This window comes from Carcharhinus amblyrhynchos, chromosome 1 (genome assembly GCF_965287045.1).
Source record: "Carcharhinus amblyrhynchos chromosome 1, sCarAmb.v2.hapA, whole genome shotgun sequence".
Taxonomy (NCBI): Eukaryota; Metazoa; Chordata; class Chondrichthyes; order Carcharhiniformes; family Carcharhinidae; genus Carcharhinus; species Carcharhinus amblyrhynchos.
The window spans coordinates 19,647,551-19,674,477 of record NC_137324.1 but is presented as its reverse complement, the minus strand read 5'-3'; the positions used below and the strand labels follow the sequence as shown (position 1 = coordinate 19,674,477).

The 26,927-nt window shown below is 43.0% G+C and overlaps 1 protein-coding gene, 1 non-coding gene and 1 pseudogene across 2 annotated transcripts in view; all 3 read left to right on the top strand.

Moving 5' to 3' along the window:
- The window catches only part of ctnna2 (catenin (cadherin-associated protein), alpha 2), a 1,308,817-nt gene that overhangs the window by 464,386 nt on the left and 817,504 nt on the right, over window positions 1-26,927 (top strand). The gene's annotated exons all lie outside the window — the stretch shown is intronic.
- Window positions 729-914, top strand: LOC145351050 (U2 spliceosomal RNA). The gene has a single exon (XR_013888307.1). It is a non-coding gene; the product is annotated as a U2 spliceosomal RNA (small nuclear RNA).
- LOC145351291 (U2 spliceosomal RNA) lies at window positions 1,139-1,350 on the top strand (annotated as a pseudogene).

Here is a 26,927-nt window from a genome sequence, read left to right as displayed (position 1 = left end):
TTTTCCTAGCCATTTCCCAGCATTGTTTAACTGCTGACTCAATATTGTGATCACTGAAACTTAATTTTAAGTGCATTTTCAGGCTATTAACAGAGCATCTTCTCTATAAGTCCCTGCACAAGAATTGCTGTTTTCACCCATCGAAACATGACAAATGGAGGCAAATTACTTCTCCCCACTAAAATAGTAGTGTAAATTGTTTCAAAGGCAGTATTGACATGCATCCACCTTCACCACAGGGTGTGACCCTTGACTTAAAGGGACTGCTGGAGGAGAAAAAAAACTTAAAATTTGATTTTCATTAACTGCTGGCACTTTAAAAACATGGGATGGAATTCTTTCAACCTGCGCATGGTGGGTTCGGCAATGGACGGAAGTGAAGAATCTAACATGAGCCAAAAAAAGTCATAACCCCACTGGTGTAAAAACATTTGAAATTCTGCCAGTGGGGGGGTTAAAGACGGTTCTCTGACATCTCATGAATGCTCATTAAGCTTGTTAGTTACTTCTTTTAAAGAATATTAATTCCACTCCAAAAACTCCTGTTGGAATGCAATCCATTGCGTTAAATCTTTGGAGACCCCACTTTAAATCTAAACTTCATTTCCCTTATGCTACTTTTTTACCTCATTATATTGACCCTGATGTTGTCAGTGAGATTCAAATTCAACTACTTATTTGAAGTGTGTGCACTTTTCTAATTCCCAGCTCTTTGTTCATGATCCCTAATAGCAATTCGGCCTTTTGGCTAAGATCAAGTGTAGTATCTGTTCCTAGGACTCACCTCCAGGGGTGCCCGTGGGCAAAGCCTCTGCTGCCAAAGTGCCTTTTGGCTAAGATCAAGTGTAGTATCGACATGCTGCAGTTGGTTGAAGTCATTAGGTTACATTTCAGCTTCATTTGAAGCAATTTTTTAAAGTGGCATCTCGGCTATTTGGCTAAGATGCAAATAAGATCAAGCCCTGGAGGAGGAGCTACACCTACTCCAGTCAGCTTGGATCATGTAGATCAAGCCCAAGACAGGAGGTGAGAGCCCTGTCTTGTCAGCTTGGATCGGGAATGTCCCAACTTGTTGGGACTCTGAATTGGGTTTAATTTGACTTGATTGGATTGGAATAAAGTTTAAAAAAAATAGCAATTCGCTTCTCAGCCTTTTGGCTAAGATCAGGTGTAGTATCTGTTCTTATCGTGTAGTATCGACATGCTGCATTTGATTGAAGTCATTAGGTTACATTTCAGCTTCATTTGAAACAATTTTTTAAAGTGGCATCTGGGCCTTTTGGCTAAGATGAAAATTAGATCAAGCCTTGGAGGTGGAGCTACACCTACTCCAATCAGCTTGGATCGTGTAGCTCAAGCCCAAGACAGGAGGTGAGAACCGTGTCTTGTCAGCTTGGATCGGGAATGTCCCAACTTGTTGGGACTCTGAATTGGGTTTAATTTGACTTGATTGGATTGGAATAAAGTTTTAAAAAATTAGCAATTTTGTATCAACCAATGAACTTACAGTTTTCTTTGTTTTTTTAACAAGAACTCACTGCAGGGCACTTTTCCCATTCTGCTTCACTGAGATGCTCGCTGCAGGGTGTTGTTCATAGTCTGCATCCCTTTGCCCCATTCCATCCCACCCCCACCCACATAATATACATCTTCGCTGATTTTCTTTGCTCTCAGCTCTGATGAAGTGTCACCCTGACTTGAAACATTGGATCTATCCCTTCCCCATAGATGCTGTCAGACCTGCTGAGATTTTCTAACATTTTCAGTTTTTGGCTCTTCCCATTCTGCTCCATTTGATGCTGGCTACAGGACACTTCCCACTCTGCTTCACTGTGATGCTGACTTCAACATGCTGTTCCCAGTCTGCTTCATGGACATGCTGACTGCAGGATGTTCATCCTAGTCTCTGTCACTGAGATACTGACTGCAGTTTGCTCCTCCCAGTCTGTGTCACTAAGATGCTGATTCCAGGACACTCTTCCCACTCTGCTTCACTGAGGTGCTGACTGCAAGACACTGTTCCCAGTCTGTGTCACTAAGGTGCTGACTACAGGAAGCTCTTCCCACTCTGATTCAATTAAATGCTGACTGCAGGACACTCTTCCCATTCTGCTTCACTAAGATGCTGACTGCAGGACACCCTTCCCAGTCTGTGTCACTGTGATGCTGACTGCAAGAAGCTCTTCCCAGTCTGCTTTACTGAGGTGCTGACTGAAGCACATTCTTGCCAGTCTGCATTTTTTTGCAAAAAATACTTAAGTCATAAAATATCTGAAAGAACATTACAAACATTTCAAAATGACCATCACACAAAGTACAATAATATTCAACTTCTCTACGTATATCATGTTGCCCTCTGAGGTACTTCAGTTCTGTCAAAGAAACATTGCAAACATTTCAAATGATCATTACAAACGGTGCTATCTACATTGTTCAAGTTGCACTCAGAGGTGCTTACATACAATTGTGATTGATGGAATATTTACGCATACACTCAACAGACACCATACAGCACAAGGGGGTCCGTTACAGTTCCATACCCCTAAGTTCACTATGGCTAAATGGTTTTAATCAGTGGACTAACTGTTCCCAGCCTACTTTGCTGCAATGGCGACTGCAGGACACTTTCCTCAGTCTGTGTCATTGCAGGGCATTCTGCGCAGTCTGTTTTACTGCAATGCCGACTGCAAGACACTTTGCCTTCATTAAGATGGAGAGTGAAGTATTTGAATCTGAAACCAGGATCCTGACAAAGGGAACTATGATGGTGTGAGGCATGAATTGACAAAGGTAGATTGGGGAACCTTAATAAAGGGGTTGGTGGTGGATGGGAAATCATTCATATTTGAATCCAACAACTATTCATTCCTGTCTGAGGCAAAAGTAAACGAGGAAAGGTGGCTTAACCATGGCTCACAAAATAAATTAGGGATAATATTAAACCCATTGAGGAGTCATATAAAATTGCCAGAAAAAGCAGCAAGCCTTAGGTTTGAGAACGTTTTTGAATTCAGCAAAAGAGAATTACAAAAGATAGAATATGAGAGTAAATTGCAACGAACATAGAAACTGACTGTAAAAGCTTCTATTAATATGTGAAGAGAAAAAGATTCACCAAGACAAGTATGGGCCCCTTACAGTCAGAAGCTGAGCAAATTATAACGGGGAACAAAGAAATGGCAGAAGAAATGTTAGGGAACCAAGGGTCTAGTGAGTGTGGAAATGAAGCAAATCAGTATTAGTAAGAAAATGATGCATGGGAATGTAATGGGATGAAAGACTGACAGATCACTGGGTCCTGACAATTTACATCCCAGAATATTAAAGGAAATGGTCTTGGAAATATCGAATGCATTGGTGATTATCCTCTAAAATTCTATAGGGTCCAGTGAATGACAATTGTAGCCCTACTGTTTAAGAAGAGAGTGAGAAAAAAAGAAATACAGATTAGTTAGATTGATATCAGGAATTGGAAATGCTAGAATATTATAAAAGACATGATTACAGAACATTTGGAAAGCACGAACGGGATTGGACAAAGCAAGCAAGGGTTTATGAAACGCAAATCCATAGAATCTCTACAGAAGGAGGCCGTTCAGCCCATCAGGTCTGCACTGAAGAGTATCCCACCCACCATACCGTCCCCTTCACCCTATCCCCATAACCCACGTATTTTGCCATGACCAATCCACCTAACCTGAACATCTTTGGATGCTAAGGGGCAATTTAGGTTGGCCAATTCACCCTGCCTTTTGGACTTTGGACATCATTCCTAACAAATCTACTAGAGTTTTTTGAGGGAGACCCAGTGCTATATGTGGATTTTTGGAAGACTTTTGACCAGTGGTGTGCCTCAGGGATTGGTGCTGGGTCCACTGTTATTTATCATTAATATAAATGATTTGGATGATAAGTTAGGAGGTGTGGTTAGTAAGTTTGCAGATGACACCAAGATTGGCTTAGGGGTAATCTTATAGAGGTCAATAAAATAATGAGAGGTGTACATCAGCTAGATAGTCAACATCTTTTCTCAGAGATAGGGGAGTCTAAAATTGGAGGACATAGGTTTAAGGTGAGAGGGAAGAGATACAAAAATGGTCCAGACGGGGCAGTTTTTTCACACAGAGAGTGGTGAGTGTCTGGAATAAGCTGCCAGAAGTAGTGGTAGAGGCAGGTACAATTTTGTCTTTTAAAAAGCATTTGGAGAGTTGCATGGGCAAGATGGGTATAGAGGGATAGAACATAGAACACTACAGCACAAACAGGCCCTTCGGCCCACGAGTTGTGCTGATCACATCAACACCTACCAATCCAATGACCTTTCTATAACCCCCAATCCCACTAAATCCCATATACTCATCCAGAAGTCTTTTAAAAGACCCCAGCGAGTTCACCTCCACCACCACTGACGGCAGCCGATTCCATTCACTCACCACCCTCTGAGTGAAAAACTTATCCCTAATATGGGCTAAATGTGGGCAATTGGGACTAGCTTAGTAGTTTAAAAAAAAGAGTAGCATGGACAAGTTGGGCCAAAGGTCCTGTTTCCATGCTGTAAACCTCTATGACTCTATGAACCCGCATTCTTCATCTGCGGGATTGGTAGTGGCAGGCTCAAGATCTGCTGAAACAAGGAAATTGCAAATCTCACTGGCGCGATCACAATCTCCGATTTCACTGCCCTTCACCATTGGCATGATTAGATCCACACCCATAATGAACAAGAACCTGATTTACATTCATTTAAATAAATTTAAATGTCATTAAATGCCCCCCTCACCATATGATTTCCCCTTTTCAAACACATGGACAAGATTTACAACAGGTTCACACAGATGTGAACCTGCCACGGGGATCCCCTGCCCCCCCCCCCCCCACCCCGGGTGCAAAGATTAGGATTGCCCCTAGGGGTTAGGGACATGTCCCAAGAATGGCCCTGTCTCCTGGTAACAATATTCACAACACTAGGTTAAAGTCCAACAGGTTTATTTGGTAGCAAATGTCACAAGTTTTTGGAGCGCTGCTCCTTCGTCAGGTGAGTGGGAGTTCTGTTCACAAACAGGGCACATAAAGACATAAACTCAATTTACAGAATAATGATTGGAATGCAAATCTTTATAGCTAATCAAGTCTTAAAGGTACAGACAATGTGAGTGGAGAGAGTGTTAAGCACAGGTTAAAGAGATGTGTGTTGTCTCTAAACAGGACAGTTAGTGAGATTTTGCAAGTCCAGCCAAGTCATGGAGGTTACAGATAGTGTGACATGAACCCAAGATCCTGGTTGAGGCCGTCCTCATGTGCGGAAATTGGCTATCCGTCTCTGCTCAGCTACTCTGCGCTGTCGTGTGTCATGAAGGCTGCCTTGGTGAACGCTTACCTGAAGATTTGAGGCCGAATGCTTGTGACCGCTGAAGTGTTCCCCAACAGGAGGAGAACAGTCTTGCCTGGTGATCATCAAGCAGTGTTCATTCATCCTTTGTCGTAGCATTCGCATGGTTTTCCCAGTGTACCATGCCTTGGGACATCCTTTCCTGCAGCATATCAGGTAGACAATGTTGTCCCAAGACAATACACATCTCTTTAACCTGTGGTTAATGCTCTCTCCACTTACGTTGTCTGTACCTTTAAGACTTGATTAGCTATAAAGATTTGCATCCCAATCATTATTCTGCAAATTGAGTTTGTGTCTTTATATGCCCTGTTTGTGAACAGAACTCCCACTCACCTGACAAAAGAGCAGCACTGCGAAAGCTAGTGGTGTTTGCTACCAAATAAACCTGCTGGACTTTAACCTAGTGTTGTGAGACTTCTTACTGTGCTTACCCCAGTCCAACGCCGGTATCTTCACGTCATTACTGTCTTCTGGAACAGTTTGATACTGCTGGGTTGGCCTGACAGTGCCAACCTTAGGTGAAGGAGTAGTGCCGAAGCGGATCCTGGGTAGTAGTCTCATGGGGTGGATGGCATGTCTGTGGGGAAGGAGAGCATCTTCAAGGAAGTGGGTAGGAAATTCCGGCACTCATCGTTGGGGCAAGAGAGAGATGCAGGAATTGATGAGACAGGCAGAGATTTGGCATTGATAGTGATGTGGGGAAATGGGGCATGGAGTTGGGGGTAGGGTGTTAGCGTAGATAGAGGATTGGCTGTTGAATGGGAGGCAGAGAGTGGGTGTCATTGGGTGCTGTTCGGATTGGACGTTGGTTACTAGTGGAGTGCCCCAGGGGTCGGTGCTGGGGCCTCAGCTATTCACCATTTATATAGATGATCTGGAGGAGGGAACCGAGTGTATGGTGTCGAAATTTGCTGATGACACCAAGATTGGTGGAACGGCAAATTGTGCGGAGGGTGTGGAGAGTCTGCAGAAGGATCTAGATAGGCTGGGCGAATGGGCCAGGAACTGGCAAATGGAATTTAATGTTGGCAAATGTGAGGTTGTCCACTTTGGTAGGAATAATGGTAGGAAGGACTATTACTTACGGGGCGAAAAACTACAGCAGGCGACGGTGCAGAGGGACCTCGGGGTCCTTGTGCATGAGTCGCAAAAACCCAGCCTGCAGGTGCAGCAGGTGGTCAGGAAGACAAATTGGATGCTGGCCTTCATAGCGAGGGGGATTGAATATAAAAGTAGGGAGGTCTTTCTGCAGCTGTGTAGGGCACTGGTGAGGCCGCAGCTGGAGTACTGTGTGCAGTTTTGGTCACCGCACTTATGCAAGGATATTTTGGCCTTGGAGCGAGCGCAGAGGAGGTTTACTAGGCTGATTCCGGAGTTGAGGGGATTGAGCTATGAGGAGAGGCTGAATAAACTAGGCTTGTACTCGTTAGAGTTTAGAAGAATGAGGGGAGATCTCATTGAGACGTATAAGATGTTGAATGGGATGGATTGGATAGAGGTGGAGAGGCTCTTCTCGCTCAGAAAGGACAGTAGGACTAGAGGGCACAGTCTCAGGATAAAGGGGGGGCGGTTTAGAACGGAGTTGAGGAGGAACTTCTTCACTCAAAGGGTGGTGAATCTCTGGAATTCTCTGCCCGTTGAAGTGGTGGAGGCTGCCTCGCTCAATATTTTTAAGACGTGGGTTGATAGGTTTTTGATAGGCAAGGGGATTAAGGGTTATGGGGAGAGGGCGGGAATGTGGAACTGAGCCACGACAGATCAGCCATGATCTTATTGAATGGCGGGGCAGGCTTGAGGGGCTAGATGGCCTACTCCTGCTCCTATTTCTTATGTTCTTATGATGTTTTGGGTTGGTGGGGGGGGGACAGAGGAGGGCAAGAGATGCTGGTGTTCAAAGGGTAGGGGGATCCCTGAGACACTTACGGTGGGGTTGGGAGAGGCCATTTCTTGGTCTGATCTGGGCATCTTTAAAAAGGATGTGTCAATCTCAGTGCAGCCAGCTTTACAGGCTTGTTTAGATGCCACCCCTCAATATAATGGTGTGAAACACATGCCCCTGTTTATTTTTGACAACGAGCCGAAAGATCTGGAGACAAACACTGCCTGCTTCTCTGGAGAGAAACATGCCAGTTTTCAGTCACACCTTGACACTTTACCATTTTTGGTAAGATTCTGGCAGGCATGTTGGCCTTCATTGCAAGAAGATTTGAGTTCAGGCTCAGAGGTGACTTTATGCAGTTATGCAGGGCTTTAGTGAAACCACACCTGGAGTATTGCATGTAATTTTGGTCTCCCTACCTAAGAAAGGATACACTTGCCAGAGAAGAGAGTGCAGCAGAGGTTCGAAAGGTTGATACTGGGGTTGGTGTGAGTATGCTGTGAGGAGAGATTAGTTTGACTAGGTCTGTATTCAGTAGAGTTCAGACGGATGTGAGGAGACCTAATAGAGACGTATATTATTCTAACAGGGCTGGACAGAGATTTCTAAAATGAAGACATTGTTTCGAGCACAGAGGTGATAGGGAATGGTATTTGGTGTGAGTTAAGGATACAGGCAGCAGAATTTTTGAATGACTCAAGTTTACAGATTGTAAATGTAGAATGGAGATCAGACAGGAGTGCATTGAAAAAGTCAAGTCCAGGGACTGAAAACAGTGGTTTCAGTCTTCGCAATATTCAATAGTGGGGAATTCTGCTCATACAATTTTGGATGTTGGAAAAGCAGGCTGATAACAGACCTACGTTTTCCAAATTGCTTTGAAGAATCTTCGGATGTTTATCTGCATTAATGGTACGGGAAAGTCATTTTGTCGTATAATCTGAGGGTTAATGTTAACGACTGAAAATGAAACTTAGGACAAATTATAGTTATGCAATAACAAAGCATAGTTATTGAGAGTCATTTCCACTATTTATATGCTGGAGTCTATCTTTAAACTGTGATTAACTTTTAGCTTCAATGGACTCTTTTTTTGAAATATTAAGTAAACACATGGAATTAAAACAAGTGATGGAGCTGATATAAATTGTGATATATTTTAAATCATTTGGAGTTGATTACCAATGTGCAATAAATAAGTAGACTAACTGATAGCAGCAAAAATGTGGCAGGGGCACACTGGTCTGTAATTACAGGTTCATGTATTTAGTTGGACTCCAGGTCGCTGCTAGATAAGATTCATAACATGCCAGCTTTCTGGAACAACTCGCTGATGTCTGCTTCCCAAAAACAGTTCACAATATTCTGCTTTTGACACAACGTGCTCCAAAATGCTCAGCTATGATAACCATAGACACTATTAAATATATTGGCAGGTTCCATTTTTATTGTACTTTAAATACAGTTTTGTTGTGCAAACTTAGGAAAAATAGATACGACTATATAGATTTGACTTGCCATTTTATTTGAAGATCCTCATCTATTGTAGCAAAAAACAGAAGCTATTAATTTTGTAAAGTCTGCAATAACTTGCCAGATTCCACTAATTTCACTTTGAACAAATGAGGGAATTGGAGTGAATGTTGGGCTCAATGATAGCTAGGCCTTTGATCATTTTATGCCACAGAACTGCAATGACTATTCAAACAGCCTTTCAAATGTCAAAGCTGAAGCAAACAAGTGCCAAGTTTGTGTTAAATGGTTTTTAATCTGAACGACAATAGCGAGGGTGAGGAGCTAGCATTTACAATCACTTTCTGGTACTTACCACTCCATCCTTACCCACTGCCACTTCCATCGTAGAGATTTTTGATTAAGACCGCATGCTTGCAAGAAGCAAGTAGGATCTCTCATACATTTAAAATTGGTTCCTATGACATAAGGTGGTTGTAATTCAAAATTTCGGAGTCTGTGTTCCAGGCCTAACCCGTCAGTAAAACATGATGTGGAGATGCCGGCATGGGAGTCAGAAATCTCACAATACCAGGTTAAAGTCCAATAGGTTTGTTTAGAATCATGAGCTTCTTGAGTGCTGCTCCTTCATCGGGTGAATGGTGTGTGTTCACAAACACAGCATATATTAGCAAAGACACAATTGCAAGATAATTTCACATTGGAATGTGAAGAATGATTGCAATGCGAGTCTTTAAGGGAATCAAGTCTTTACGGGTACAATCAGTGTGAGTGGAGAGAGGAATAATCACAGATTAAAGAGGTGTGCATTGTCTCAAGCCAGGACAGTTAGCAGGATTTTGCAAGCCCAGGTCAAATCTTAGTGATTACACGTAGTGTGACATGAACGCAAGATCCCGGTTGGGGCCATCCTCGTGAGTACGGAACTTGGCTATCGTTTTCTGCTCGCCGATTCTGCGTTGTCATTTGTCTTGAAGGCCCCCTTGGAGAACGCTTACCCAAAGATCGGGGGCTGAATGCCCTTGCTTGCTGAAGTATTCCCCAACTGAAAGGGAATACTCCTGTCTGGAGATTGTTGCGCGGTGTCCATTCATCCGTTGTTGTAGTGTCTCAATGTACCATGCCTCGGGACATCCTTTCCTGCAATGTATGAGGTAGACATTGTTGGCCGAGTCGCATGAGTGTGTACCTTATACCTGGGCTGGTGTTCTCATGTGTGTTGGTGGTATCCATGTCGATGATCTGACATGTCTTGCAGAGGTTGCCATGGCAGGGTTGTGTGGTGAACGGACACCTCACAAGAATCACCAGACAGAAGTATTCTCTTCCAGTTGGGGAGCACTTCAAGTTGCAAAATGTAAAGTTCTCATTCTTTGGCCATAAAAATGTGGTCTCCTCAGGGTTTGGCTCCCCACTCAAGAGACTTTGAGACAACCAATTTTTAGGGCATCTTTTCCAGCCACAGCACATTTTCAATGAGCAGAGGGTATCCTGAAGAGGACAACTAAATCACAGATGCTGCTATCCGAAAGACACCTCTGTCACAATTCAGGTGTGCAGCAACCTTCATGCATCTGTCACCTGTGTGCAGATTCTTGACCAGGGACTCCCAGGTTCTCCTTCACCACGGGACTTGGGAAAGGGACCCTTATAGAAGCCTTGGGGCACCATCATTCTCCACACTATGTGGTTAGGGGCTTTGGTCATGTGTCAAACCACAATAGCTAGGAGTCACCCTAGTAATGCAGCCTTCTTTCCCCTTCACAACGGTGAGACATGATGGACAAAATTTTCTGATATTTACTTTTAAAAGCTGGCCTTGGTGAGAAAACTGGCGTGCATCTCCCCGATTGCACAGCCATCTTTTCTCAACAGTTAGTGCAAAAAAAGCGCTGCAGCCATTGTGACACCCTAGATCAGCATGGTGGAACTGAGCCACGACAGATCAGCCATGATCTTATTGAATGGCGGGGCAGGCTCGAAGGGCTAGATGGCCTACTCCTGCTCCTATTTCTTATGTTCTTATGACACCATCACGCTGATGGGGCAGGGCCTGATTCAGCCATTTGCTGACTTTACAGAGGTCTGTTATTAAAGGCTGTCCTGACCTGCGGGGAAAAAAATCTCTCCCCACATACCCCCCCCAACAGATAAGGGGAACCCCTCTAATGGAGCTCCCAGGAGGAACCCTCTGACTCTGGCCCTGCCTCTGCCCCTGACATTGTCCCATGATATCTTTGAATTGCCCCCTTGCCATGGCTTTTCCCCTGGAACCCTAGCATTACCTTCTGTCACCCTGGCAATGCCCACGGAGACTACACCTGATGCAATGCTAGGGTGCTAAGGAGCAGCGTCACTAGGCAGTGTCAGTATGCCGGGGAAGTGTTGGGAGCAATGCCAGGGTACTGCCCTGGCATGTCCCTTTCCCCCGGGGGCTATACGTACATAACACCAGTGGCAGGTTCCCTTTGCCCAGCCCTCATTTTTGAATCACAATTGTAAATCTCACCCATGTGGCTTCACAGAGGTGGGAACCTGTTACGTCATCCACGAGTGGTGGGGAAAATCAGAGAAGATCTCGCTGCCAAGATTCTTGTTTCAGCAGTCAACTGAGATTTTCCACTGGTATTGCCACTTACAAAAGAAAATCCCACCCACAATCCTCAGTCACCTGCCATTAAGGATTTTGTGCCTGTACTTTTTCTCCCTTGACCTTTTCACCATGGGTAGCCCTCCCAGGAAGAAGAAGCTTTGACAGCATCGCTCAAGGAATTGCTGGCCTCAATGTGGTAGATCCATGAAAGGGAAAGGCTTAACGATGCTCCATCTTTGAATATATTCAAGAATGAAATTGATAGATTTTTGATCTCTTGGGAAATCCAAGGATATGGGGAGTGGGTGGAAAACAGGAGTTGAAATACAAGATCAGCATGTTCATATTGAATGAGAGACCATAATCGAGAGGCTGAATGGTTTACTTTTTGCTCCTATTTCTTATATTTGGATGTTTTAATTTCTCTTGAGGACCTCTAGTGACAAATATTCCTATTGCTGGAAAAGTCGAGAACTAGAAGACAGAACTTTAAGGTGATTGCCAAAGATCCAAAAGCAAAACTGTAGGGCAGCATGGTGGCACAGTGGTCAGCACTGCGGCCTCACAGCGCTAGGGACCCATGGTTCGATTCCTGGCTTGGGTCACTGTCTGTGTTTGCACGTTTTCCTCATGTTTGCGTAGGTTTCGTCCAGGTGTTCTAGTTTCTTCCCAGAATCCAAAAGACATGCTGGTTAGGTGTATTGGCCACACTAAATTCTCCCTCAGTGTACCTGAACAGGGGCCAGAGTGTGGCGACTCGGGGATTTTCACAGTAACTTCATTGCAGTGTTAATGTAAGCCTACTAGTGACAATAAAGTAGTAAACAAACTTCAAACCTAACTCAGTGAGTGGTTGGATCCAGCATGCCTGAGAGGGCAGTGAGGCAGATTCAAATGTGGTTTTCATGAAGGAAGCACCTAAAGCTTGAAAATTTGCAGGGTGACCCATAAGGGTTCCTGCAGAGACCTGACAAAGGATGAAAAGCCTCCTCCTTTTCTATCATCATTCAATGATTGTAGGCTATCTCTATCTTTTCAATGTGCACTGATCTACAAATTTACCGATATGCACCTCCAACTTATCTCCTTGTTCTTACCTTTATTAGCAGGCGTTTAGTATTACTTTACATTTTAATAAAGAAGGGTATCTAAATATATTTGCAAGATTGGGCTGCTCGTCCTGTGACATTGCTTCTGGCAAAAAAAATACTGAGTATGAAAAGGTGAGGTTACTCATTAATTTATCCCATCAGAAACGACAGCGTGAAACGTTGCAGTTATGCACTTAGCATAATATTTTTATATAAAAAACTATACCTTTAAGTAAATATATTGTTTTTACAGGCATAAATGTAATGCTTAAGTGCTACTTGCAATTATACTCCATTTATATTGAGATTTAATTCTATATTACTACAGCCAATAGCTCTGAGTTATGTGGCAATCATGACATTTTCTTTGACATTTGAAAATTTTGAATAAATATTCTCAATTATTTCCGTATTACACATAGCAAATGCAAGAGCAGCCTTATTGAATTCTAATAAGCAATGGATGGGCAATTTCCTTGACATAAAGTTTACCTTTTGTTCTTCGGATAATTCAGAGATTGACTTAGATTATGACTTGTAAAAGTAGCAGATATTTTTTGTGCATCTCCATTAAGAATGAGAGATATCGATCCATTTGTTAAAAAATTTAGCAGCTCTGTTTGAAATTAATTTGTGGCATTTTTTTTAAATGAGCTGGAGAGGCCTGGCAAGTGGAAAGAATTGCATTCTATTATTGGAAAACCTTATCCTCATATGGACTAAATAAAAAAATCAATATAAAGCGGTGTAAGCTAATTTTCTCCTACTAGGGACTGGAGGGCCATTTTCAACATGTTGGCAACTTTGAAATTTCTATGATGGAAAATCTCACTTGTGTGCATGAAGTTTCTGATTTTGGAAAGTGATGTGTTTTGTTTTAATTAAAAATTGATTTGGGGTATTTTACATCCCTCATCCCCACACCAGCATATATGAACGAGTTGTGGGTGGGGGGGTGCACATAAATTAAAATATGTGGCCAGTCCACTACCTTCCCATCTACCCCCCAAGCTATGCCTCATCTGAGGGTGGGCGGTAAGGTGTCAGCTTAGCTCACCTGCCATTAGGCCAATTGAGGCACTTAAGTTGCCAATCAAGAGCCATTTGAAAGGCTTCTTACCTCATTTGCTGCCATTGTCTAGCGAACAAGGAAAGGCAAAAGGAAAGTGCCAGTCCACTACAGTGGGTAGCTACCACTGCTGGGTAACAGTGGCTAGTTCCTGGGCTAAACAGTGGCTAGTCTGCAGAGAGATCTGGATAGGCTGAGCGACTGGGCGAGGACCTGGCAGATGGAGTATTATGTTAGCAAGTGTGAGGTTATCCACTTTGGCAGAAGTAATAGTAGGAGGGATTATTATTTAAAAGGCGAAAAGCTGCAGCATGCAGAGCGACCTGGAGGTCTTTGTGCACAAATCGCAAAAACCCTGCAGGTGCAGTAGGTGATCAAGAAGGCGAATGGAATGTTGGCCTTTATAGCGAGGGGGATAGAATATAAAAGTAGGGAGGTCTTGCTGCAACTGTACAGGGTGCTGGTGAGGCCGGAGCTGGAGTACTGTGTGCAGTTTTGGTCGCCGCACTTGCGGAAGGATATATTGGCCGTGGAGAGAGTGCAGAGAAGGTTCACTAGGCTGATACTGGAGATGAGGGGGCTAGCCTATGAAGAGAGACTGAATAGACTGGGTCAGTACTCGTTGGAGTTTAGAAGGATGAGGGGGGAACTTATAGAGACGTATAAGATAATGAAGGGGATAGATAGGGTAGAGGTAGAGAGATTCTTCCCGCTTAGAAAGGATAGCAGGACTAGAAGGCACAGCCTCAAGATAAGGGCGGGGGGGTGGGGGGGGATGCGGTGGCAGTTTAGATCAGAGTTGAGAAGGAGCTTCTTTACTCAAAAGGTGGTGAATCTCTGGAATTCTCTGCCCGTTGAAGTGGTGCAAGCTACCTTGCTGAATATGTTTAAGTCACAGGTAGATAGGTTTCTGATAGACAGGGGAATTAAGGGTTATGGGGAGAAAGCGGGAAAGTGGAACTGATCCACTTCAGATCAGCCATGATCTTACTGTATGATGGGACAGGCTCAAAGGGCTAGGTGGCCTACTCCTGCTCCTATTTCTTATGTTCTTATGGATCCTGATTCTCGGAAACGCACATGGAACTAGGAATATGTTTCAAAGCCAGCCTGATACAAGTGGATAATATTTCTGCCAATTCTCCCAATCCCTCCCCCCAAACACACACACAAACAACACACACAGACACACACACACACACACACACACACATACACACACGTGACCTTTTTCTTTCATTGTATTGAAACTATTGAAATAAATGTCGCTTTTCATCTGAATTATGGTTGAATGCCAGTTCTGTATGGTTGTTTGCTATCCACTGAGAAGTCCACTCTGTATATGTTGTTTCGAGTTGTGTAGCTGGCTGCATATCCTATAGCATCAAAGGAAAACACTCAAAATGGTCATTGTGCACATTGTAACACCATCTGTTCTTTCAATTCATAACAATTGTTTTAAGTTTTAGTGCATGTTCAAGATAAAACCTGATTATGTGATTCAATGGCTTAAATTGAAATAATAAATTATCAGAGCTATTGTAAATCCAGCTGATTGTACATTCCAGCTCCCAGTGAAGTTGTTCACTGCCAAGTAAAGTGGTTTCAGCCTTTAAACCCACAAAAATACAAACAGAAGCAGTACTCAGACTTTATGAGTATTATTACCTATTGTTGTCTGAAGCATTTTGTTGAACAATTTGTAGGAAAGAAAAGAATCAGACCAGTTGGCCACTTTTCTCAAAATGTCAAAGAAAAGGCTAAATAATACTGTAAAAATTGAAAAAAAAAGCCACAAAAATACAGGTTCATCAACATCTACTGCCTCACAGCCCAGGGAACCGAGTTCAATTCTTGGCTTGGGTCACTGTCTGTGAGAACATAGAACATTACAGCGCAGAACAGGCCCTTCGGCCCACGATGTTGCGCCGACCAGTTACAAAACAATGACCCTCTAACCTAAACCAAACCCTTTCCATCCATAAACCTATCCACGGATCTCTTAAACGCCCCCAAACTAGGCGCATTTACAACTGCAGCAGGCAGGGCATTCCAATCCCTCACCACCCTCTGGGTAAAGAACCTACCCCTGACATCCGTCCTATAATTACCACCCCTTAATTTAAAGCTGTGCCCCCTCGTGCTAGCTTTCTCCATCCGAGGAAAAAGGCTATCACTGTCCACTCTATCTAAACCTCTAATCATCTTATATGTTTCAATAAGGTCCCCTCGTAGCCGCCTTCTTTCTAACGAAAACAACCTCAAATCCCTCAGTCTCTCCTCATAGGACCTCCCCTCCATACCAGGCAACATCCTGGTAAACCTCCTCTGCACCCTCTCCAAAGCCTCCACATCCTTCCTATAATGTGGGGACCAGAACTGCACACAATACTCCAAGTGCGGCCGCACCAGAGTTGTGTACAGTTGCAACATGACGCTGCGGCTCCTAAATTCAATCCCCCTACCAATAAACGCCAAGACAACGTATGCCTTCCTAACAACCCTATCTACTTGATTCCCAACTTTCAGGGATCTTTGTACACATACACCTAGATCCCTCTGTTCATCCACACTATTCAGAGTCCTGCACATTCTCCCTGTCTCTGTGTGAGTTTCCTCTGGGTGTTCCGATTTTCTGCCACAGTTCGAAGATGTGCAGGTTAGGTGGATCAGTCATGCTAAATTGCCCCTTAGTTCATGGCAGTAGCTAGGATAAAAGCTTGGGGTTATGGGGAATAGGGGATCTGGATGGGATTGTGGTCAGTGTAGACTCGATAAGCCTAATGACCTCCTTCTGCGCTGGAGAATACTATATTCTAAAAAGATTTACTAGGATGCTACTTGGTTTTGATTATTTGAATTATAAGGCAAGGCTGGCTAGATTGGGACTCATTTATCTGGGGCTTTGGGCTGATCTTATAGAGGTGTATAAAATAATGAGGGGCATAGATCAGCTAGATAGTCAACATTTTTTCCCAAAGATAGAGGTGTCTAAAACTAGAGGGCATAGGTTTAAGGGGAGGATCCAAAGGGGCAATTTTTTCACATCGAAAGTGGTGAATGTCTGGAACAAGCTGCCAGAGGTACTAGTAGAGGCAGATACAATTTTGTCTTTTAAAAAAGTGTTCCGACAGTTACATGGATAAGTTGCATATAGAGGGATATGAGCTAAATGAGGGCAATTGGGACTAGCTTAGTGGTTAAAAAGAAGGCGGCATGGACAAGTTGGGACGAAGGGCCTGTTTCCATGCTGTAAACCTCTATGATTCTACAACTGTGGTCTCCAACTTCGTGGCTGTTCCCGCCATGCTCCTGCGGCAAGTTTGGAGATTAGGAGACCAGCCAAATCTCAATTCACTGCAGCAGGATGGGAAAATCTCATCGCGTGAACAGTGATAACATTCCGGCCTAACATTTTCGGTAATTATCTTTGTCAGAATTGTATACTGGAAAATAAATAAAAGCCACTTCTATACTGCTGAGCAATGTGAGGCGAGCTGCAAAGAACAGGTAATCTCCCAATACGCTTTAAAAAGAACTGTAAAGAAGTGCAGTTTCCAAATTATATATTGAGATCACCTCAGACATTGAAAGAACAAAAAAAAATGATGAAATTAGCTAGGTAGACCAATGAGAAAGCATGAGAAGGATGAGCAAAATAAAGAGTGCTTGTGAACCTACTTCCACTCACCTGATGGAGCAGCGCTCCAAAAACTCGGGATACCAAATAAACCTGTTGGACTTTAACCTGGCGTTGTGAGACTTCTCACTGTGATAAAGGAAGAAGCAATGGCATATTGATATCGTCACTGGGCTAGTAATCCAACGACACAGCACAATTCTCTGGTGGTCCAGATTCAAATCGTGCTACTACAGATGGTGAAATTTGAATTCAATAAAAACCAGGAATTAAAAATCTAATGATGACCATGAAACCATTGTGATTGTCATAAAAACCCATCACTCATACCCTTTATAGAACAAAATCTGCCATTCTTACCTTGTTGACCAACATGTGATTCTAGATCACAACAATGGTTGACACTTAAATGACCTCCTGTGAAGGATAATTGGGGATGGACAATAAATGCTGGCTCAGCCGAATCCTGTGAATGAATAAAAAAGAGCTTTGACTTTATGAGCATGTTTTCTCATTGATAACCTTCACTATGGTTGCAGGACATAAATAGCACAGCTTTATCTTGACAACCTACTATATTTTATTTATCCAAATCGAGTGCTGTACATTCGATTTAGTCAGCATCATCTACTTTTGCCTAAACGCAGCCCACATATGAAGGCAATTGCTAAAGTCATGAAGCATATTTACCTTGCATGACATTCACAGTGGTTAATTTTAGGAAGAAACCCTTTTTAACACAAGTACATTTCACCGGACCATGGTGTGACATGCTTGAACAAACTGATTCGCTGACAATGAGTTAAGAGAAATGAAAGCTAGAAGTTTGCTGGGCGATAGATTACAGTGGAGAAGGGTAGTAGAAGAAGTTAGCTGATATTGTACCTGCACTTTTCAATGGAATGATCATGGATGGTTAAGTACAAAAACAGAAAAGTCTCTAATTGCTCGCTTGCTTGCTCCCTCAATCTTCTGGAGTACACTGTGCAGTTCTGGTCATTCTACGGTCAGAAATTATTGACGGCATATGAGAGGGTACAGAGGAGATTTATGAGTATATTTCCGAGACTCTCAAGCTTTATTAATGAGGAAGAACTGGGTAAGCTGGTATTCTTTTCTTTGCAACAGAGAGGGCTGAGGAGAGACCTAATTAGAATGTATAAAATTATAGGAGGTGGTGGAATGCGATAAGTAAGATTGGTGAGCTATAGCTAGAGAGCTCTGTGGAATATGTGGCATGATCTTCTGGCTCTTCATTTCAGCGGGATCTTCTCGCTCCGCCGATGGCACACAACTGCTGCAAGTTTCCTGGCGGTAACTAGGGGGCAAGGATAAGCCCATCAACTGCAGGCCAGTCAGTTTAAGCTTGGTGCTGGGAAGCTTTTAGAAACAATGGGTGGAATCTTCCAATCTCAGTCTTTATCTTGCATGTTTCATGATGAAGTAGTGAGACACCCACACTGACTTCTAGGAGGAAGGCCTAACTGCATCTTCTGCCCATCAGGCAGCTAAGTGGATAATGGTGAACCTTCCCCAACTGAGGCTGGAAATCCTTGCACTTGGGTGGCACCACAGAGGAAGCCATGGCTGCAGAAAAACAGCAGCACCTGGAGTCCCAGGATCACAAAGCAGCCCAGGAAATGTCCCAGCGTGAAGAGGACAGATTTGTGGGTTAGGAGCCAAGAGTTTATGATGGATTTGTCCAGAAATCAGTGTGAGGACTCCTGGTTTTCACATTAATAACCAAGACCTTGGTGGACAGGAGACATTTTCAAAGTTTGTGGATGATACAATGGAAGTGTTGTGAGTCATGAGAATGATTGTATGGAACTGCAAAAGGACAGAGGTAATTTGGTAGAATGGGTGAACAAGTGAATGGTGTAATTTAATGCAGAGAAGTGTGAAGTGATTAATTTTGGTAGGAAGAATGCGGAGAAACAATATAAGTTCAGAGTACAATTTCTAAAAGGATGCAGGCACAGGGCGACCTGAATGTTAATGTGCATGAAGCATTGAAGTTGGCATGGCAGTTGAGAGAGCAGTTAATAAAGCGTTCAGCATCCTGGGCTTTATCAATTCATCAATAAAGATAGTGAGTACAAAGGTAAGGAAGTTTTATTACATTTTCATAGAAACCTGGTTCAGCCCCGGCTGGAGTTCCAAGCACTAGACTTCGGAAAGTTGTAGAAAAAAGTCATGAGAATTGTTCTGGAATGAGGAACTTCAGTTACATAAAACAGCAGGAGAAGTTGGAATTCTTTCTCTTGGAGAGGTTTGAAAGGTAATCTAATACAGGTATTCAAAATCATCAGGGATCTGAACAGAGTAGACTGGGACAAACTTCTGATTGTTGGAAAGATAGAGAACCAGAGGGCACAGATTCAAGCCAGTGACAAGAAGCAGTAACAACATGAGGAAAAATGTGTTAATGCAGCAATTAGGATCTGGACGGTGCTGCCTGAGACTCTGCCGGAGGCAGGTTCAATCAAGGTGCTCAACAGGGAATTGGATTGTTATCTGAAAAGGAAGAATATGCAGGATTACTTGGGGAGGCTGGGAAATGGCACTGTTGATTGTTCCTTTAGTAGCGAGCACAGAATGGCCCCCTATACTGTAGCCATTCTGTGATATTTGGGAAGACATATGCAAAAGAGGTGGTACCGCTGAGAATAAGCCACTTTTGGAATTTTCCATAACGACTGATGAGTAATTTTAGATATCATAGTCAGGGTTTGTGGAGTGATCAGGCTTCCTTGTACAATCCCATCTCTTGCCATTCAGGAAATGCACTAAAATGGACAGAGAAAGATTTAGACATTGGTGTTGTTTAATGTATGGAAGCAATGTGTGATTTTGGAGGTTGAAGTAAAAGTGTAGGTGAAGGAACAAACTCTGACAGGAATGGACTTGATGGGTCAAATGGCTTTTATCTGCTCTGGACTTCATTTTTATACTGTTTTTTTCTGGAGAAGTGAAGTTACCCTGTTACCTTATTTATATAATTTAATATCTTAATATTGTAACCAATGAAAGATTTAAAATGCACACTGGAATTTCACTTGTTCACCCCTCTCCTACATCTTTGCAAGCATTTCCCCTATGAATGCTGCAACAACGATTTGATTATGCTCAGTTCCATGTTTCATTCCTTCTTCCAAAACCTGGAGTAACAAATGCTAGTCTCTAGTATTTAATGACTTACTGAAAATATTAGCAGCAACCCAAGTTATTTCCATACTTGAGTGTCTGACATTAACTTTAGAAAAAAAACAGAACATGTTGGAAAAACTCAGCAGTTCTGGCAACAACTGTGAAGAAAGAAATAGGGTTCTGAAGTTTAAAGTTTATTCATTATTGTCACAAGGCTTACACTAACACTGAAACGAAGTTATTGTGAAAATCCCCTAACTGCCACACTCTGCACCTATTCAGGTACGCAGAGAAAATTTAACGTAACCAATGCACCTAATCAACACATCTTTCAGACTGTGGGAAGAAACCAGAGCACCCAGAGGAAACCCATGCAGACACGGGGAGAACATGCAGACTCTGTACAGACAGTGACCCGAGCCAGGAATTGAACCTGGATCCCTGGCACTGTAAGGCAGCATTGCTAACCAATTGCCAACTTTGTACAGTTCTGGTCACCCTATTGTAGAAAGGATATTAAACTGGAAAGGCTGCAGAAAAGATTTACTAGGATGCTACCAGGACTTGATGGTTTGAGTTATAAGAAGAGGCTGGATAAATTGGGACTTTTTTCTCTGAAGCGTGGGAGGCTTGGGGGTGATCTTATAGAGGCCTGTAAAATAATGAGAGGTATAGATCAGCTAGATAGTCAATATATTTTCCCAAAAGTAGGGGTCTAAAACTAGAGGGCATAGGTTTAAGGTGAGAGGGGAGAGATACAAAGGTGTCCAGAGGGGCAATTTTTTTCACGCAGAGGGTGGTGAGTACCTGGATCAAGCTACCAGAGTTAGTAGTAGAGGCAGTACAATTTTGTCTTTTAAAAAGCATTTGGATAGTTACATGGGTAAGATGGGTATGGAAGGATGTGGGCCAAATGTGGGCAATTGGGATTAGCTTACGGGTTTAAAAAAAAGGGTGGCATGGACAAGTTGGGCTGAAGGGCCTGTTTCCATTGTGTATACCTCTATGACTCTGCCAACGTGCACCATGCAAAAAGTTTTGTTCTCATGTGTAACACACATGGATATATTGCAAAAAGTGAGTATGCTATCACATTTATTGAAGTCACGAGTTTCAATGATTTGAGTGCCCTTCGTATGACTTGGTTATATCAAACATTTTGCAAAAGTGGCAGCAATAAATCCATCAAAAGCACTATTCACGGTGAAAATGTGAGATCCTTCTGAAAGACCTGATCAGTGCTAACAGCTTCTTAACACACTGGAACATTCCTTGTATAGTCTATCCTTTTTTCTTCCATGGTCACCTTTGTCTTAAATACAAGAACATCGTAATATATATTCAAGAGCTGTTAGATCCAAGTAGGGACCATTAACCTCTGTTGTAAAACAAACACAATTTGAATTTGCAGGTATTTACTATGAGGATAAGTACGCAAGCTTCCATGGCTTAAACATACAAAAGAAATTTTACTATATGAAAGTCAGCAAAACAAACACTTGACACCATCCATGTTGTACTCTGACATTAGCTAAATATGAATTAACAGGCAAGCAGTGGTTGAACACAAGCCGCAAGCCACATGGCAGACAACACAGACGTCAGCAAACCACCCAGACATTGTAAGTCATCAAAATCATTAACATTCTGCCTTCCTTGCAAGGGATTTTAGTTCCTTTCTTTCAAGGATCTAGTCTTTAATTTCCCTCGACATCAGCACCAATTCAGACTTCCCCAATGACTGCTTGCATCCCAGCTTCTCAAGCCCTTCTCCTGAGAATTCATCCCACTGGATTCACAACACTCCACACCAGCCATTAATTACAGGCATGATTCTATCTCTCTAGCTGCTCTAGGAACAACACCACTGCTGCAGGGCTCACCTTTGCCCCCAGCTGCCAACTTCATGGAGCAGGCAACTTCAGTTCAGCTTCACTAAGCTGGCAACTGGTCTCAGGCTTCTCTGAGATCCAGTTTCCCACATTGCTCTGAGCTCTGGGCCATCTTTGAACCCCAGCTGCAGAAAGCTAGTAACAGTATTATGGAGCTAACAACCTTCTGCTGCCTCCTCGGTTTCAGACCAACTGTGTCACAAGAACTAATTTTGCACCGCAAACTGTCCCGTGGTTGAATTTCTACACTCCCCAGGTCCTGTGGTCAGATTTTCAGTTGAAAAAATGTGCAATAGGCAATCCTTTGCATATACACATTCTGTCCCTCTGAATTTCTCTGTGATTCTGTCAATGTCAGCCCTCATCTCCATGGCAATGCACTATGGAAACACTAACAGTGGGCTACATTTCGACCACTGGTTTTCACTCTGTGAGTGAAATCTCACCGGATAAAATCTCACCTGGAACAAATCTCACCTGGAACAATTCTCATCTGGATCAAACCCCACCTGGAACAAATCCCACCTGGAACAAATCTCACCTGGATCAAATCCCACCTGGATCAAATCCCACCTGGATCAAATCCCACCTGGAACAAATCCCACCTGGATCAAACCCCACCTGGATCAAATCTCACCTGGATAGACTCTCACTTCTCCTGAAACATATCAGCTGAATAACGGGCGCAGATCCCCACAATGTTCTTGCAGAAAATCAGCACACTGAAAACCAAAGCATATCACAAATTATTTCCCTCGGCCCTAAAACACAAACCTAAAAAGAAATTACCTTGCAAAGCACTAAGTGGATTCATTTGGACAGCAATTCAGCAGAATTGAAATTGTATGCCTTTGGAAATCAGCCCAATTGTACAACAAAAGACAAGAATGGTACTTTGATTTTATGGTACTTGTACAGCAACGCAGAAAATTCTGGTATGAACTGTTTTCTGAAATTTTCCTTCTAATACTCAGTCCATTGTAATTATGGTCACCCCTTCCTTATGTTTAGTGTCTGTGATTGCCGTGGTAACTGGGACTGAAGCACTCAAGAGTACAGGCCATTTCAATTCAGCTACATATTGCTCCTGAAGTGTTAGCATCTCACTAAATCACTGGGAGGGCAGCAATTGAATATTAAAGCTCATAATATGCTGTCAGCTCATTTGGTTTGAAGCAAAACTCTTTCTCTTTGATTAGTAATATTTACATATGTAGAGGCTGAAAAACTGGACAGCAATAATAAATGATCAAACGGTCATGATCAGAGCTATGTGTATAAAAGAAAGACAATAGAACTGTACTGAATGTATTAGACCATATGTGTTTCATAATTTTTTAAAACGTTTTTAATTATATTCATCGCAATCAGACAAGATCCCTTCCTGCTCTACACCAGGAATTAATGTGAAAAATCATAGGTTGTAGAAACATATATCGCTAAAGAAAATATTAGTCTTTTTGAAGCAGAATCAGGGGAAATTATCATGAGCAATGAGGAAGTGGCAGTGATATTGAACAAATGTTTTGTGCTCACCTTCACAGTTGAAGACACAAGATACACAGCAGAGATAGAAGATGACATAGGGGCTAGTAAGAGTGAGGAAATTAAGGCAATTAATATCAACAGAGTAGTGGGTAAGATGGGTATAGAGAGATATTGGCCAAAAGCGCACAATTGAGAATAGTAAAAACAGGGCGGCATGGACAAGTTGAGCTAAAGTGCCTGTTTCCATGCTGTAAACCTCTATGACTCAGAGAAAAATTGTGGAGAAGCTCAATGGACTAAAATGCAACAAATCCCCACCCTGGGGTTCTAAAAGAGAAACTTGCAGAAATAGTGGGCAGAATCTTCCCATAATTTATCAGTGTCAGCTTAGTGAGGAAACCAGCCTGTATCTCTCCTGCTGCACAGTCGAGTGTGCAGTCAGTGCATAGAGAATCTGGGGGCATGGTTTGTGTGATCACTCTGGCAGGGTGGGACCTGATAGAGTTGGCAACGCTGGCTCCACAGAGATTGGGGAGCCATATTTAAAGGGTGCTAGACCTATGTTGGAATGAAGTTCCCACCACACCACAACAGACGTGGAGGACAACACCCACACCACCCCCCCTTCCCCCCTCTTCGCCCCCCACCACCAAAGGAACGTCAGGGTGCTCCCCCCTTGCCTTAAAACAAGTATCAGGGCACCCCACTCACACATTGTGTCACTTCCATCCATCCCCTATACATAGGGGAAGCCCCCTCCCCACCACCAAAAATGGGGCTTCCCAATGGGACTACCACTTTGGTGCTGCCAGATAGGCACTGCCTGGTTGACAAAGGTGCCAGCCTGTCTTGGTCACTATGCAAACACTATTGTTAAGAAAGCCCATCTCTTGGCATGGCCGCTCCAACTCTCACCAACTTTTACAGATGCACTATAGAAAGCATCCATTCCAGTACTATCACAGCTTGGTACGGCTCCAGCTCTGTCCAAAACCACAATAAACTACAAAGGATCATGAACAAAACATAATCCATCATACAAACCAACTTCTCATCCCTGGATGCAGTCTATACTTCTTGCTGCCTGGGAAAAACAGCCAACATAATCCCCTATTGTTTTCCAAAACCCATTGTTTCTGGAATGGTCAAAGCAGATTGGAAATTAACAATGTTGTTCAAAAAGGAGGGTATCAGAAAACAGGGAATCACTGGTAATTTAGCCTAAAATCATTTGTTGGGAAAAGGGAAAATGTTATTAAGGGAGTGTTATTGGTGCATTTAGAAAAGTATCATATGACTAGAATAAGCCAACATGGATTTCTGAAAGGTTGAGAAATTTATTAGTTTTTTTTAGTATGTAATTAGTGGGGCAGATAAGGGAACCAGTTGTTGTAATTTGAAAAGGCATAAGACAAGATGCTACCTAAATACTTAATGCACAAGATAAGGGATCATGAAGCTGGGTTTGATTAGCACGGAAAGAGGAAGCAGGAGGAATAAAATAGGGTATTTTCAAGTTGAACAGATTGTGACTTATGAAGTGTCCCAAGGGTCAGGGCTGGGGTCTCAGCTATTTTATTCTTTCATTGGGATGTTGGCGTCACTGGCTGCTCCACTATTTGTTACCCACTGCAAATTATCCTTGAACTGAGTGACTTGCCAGGATTTTTCAAAGGGCATTTAAGAGTCAACCATATTGCTGTTGGTCTGAGATCACGTGATGGCATTTTCCTTCCCGATAAGGTATTAGTCAGCCAGCTAGGTTTTTACAACAACACTGGTTTCGTGATCATCATTAGACTTTTAATTCCAGATTTTTATTGAATTACAGGTGGCACGGTGGCACAGTGGTTAGCACTGCTGCCCCACAGTGCCAGGGACTCAGGTTCAAATCCCTGTTTGGGTCACTGTCTGTGCGGAGTCTGCACATTCTTCCCGTGTCCACATAGGTTTCCTCTGGGTGCTCCAATTTACTTCCACAGTCACATGTTGGTTAGGTGCAATGGTCATGCGAACTTCTCCCTCAGTGTACCCGAACAGGTGCTGGAATGTGGCGACTAGGGGATTTTCTTAGTAACTTAATTGATGTGTTAATGAAGCCTACTTGAATACTTTTCTTCAGTGTTCACCAAGGAGAGGGGCCATGTTTTTGAGGATGAGAGTGTGATACAGGCTGATAGGCTAGAGGAGGTAGAGGTTCTGAGGGAAGATGTATTAGCAATTTTGAAAAACCTGAGGGTCGCTAAGTTCCCTGGGCCAGATGGGATATATCCTAGGATTCTTTGGGAGGCAAGGGATGAGATTGAAGAGCCTTTGGCTTTGATCTTTGGGTCCTCACTGTCCACAGGGATAGCCAGAGGACTGGAGAGTGGTGAATGTTGTTCCTTTGTTCAAGAAAGGAAATAGGGATGACCCTGGTATTTATAGGCTGGTTAGTCTTACGTTGGTGGTCAGTAAGTTAATGGAAAAGATCCTGAGGGATAGGATTTATGACCATTTAGGAAAGATGCAGCTTACTCTGGGATAGTCAACACAGATTCGTGAAGAGTAACTCTTGCCTCACAAATTTGATTGAATTCTTTGAGGAGGTGACTAAGTGTGTAGATGAAGGTTGAGCAGTTGATGTCTCATATATGGATTTTAGTAAGGCTTTTGATAAGGTTTAGCATGGTAGGCTCATGAAGAAAGTAAGGAGCTGTGGGATAGAGGGAAATTTGGCTGATTGGATGAGTAACTGGCTATTTCATAGAAGACAGAGGGTGATGGTGGATGGAAAATTTTTAGACTGGAGACCAGTTACCAGCAGTGTACCACAAGGATCAATACTAGGTCCTCTGCTATTTGTGATTTTTATCAATGACTTGAAGGAGGGGGCTGAAGAGTGGGCCAGTAAATTCGCTGATGACACCAAGATTGGTGGAGTAGTGGATGAGGTGGAGGGCTGTTGTAGGCTGCAAAGAGACATTGATAGGATGCAGAGCTGGGCCAAAAAATGGCAGATGGGATTTAACCCTGATAAGTGCAAGGTGATCCATTTTGGTAGGACAAATTTGAATGCAGATTACAGGGTCAACGGCAGGGTTCTGAGGAATGTGGAGGAACAGAGAGATCTTGGGGTTCATATCCACAGATCTCTGAAGGTTGCCACTCAAGTGGATCGAGCTGTGAAGAAGGCCTATAGTGTGTTAGAATTTATTAACAGGGATTTTGAGTTTAAAAGCCAACTGTACAGGACCTTGGTGAGACCACATTTGGAATAT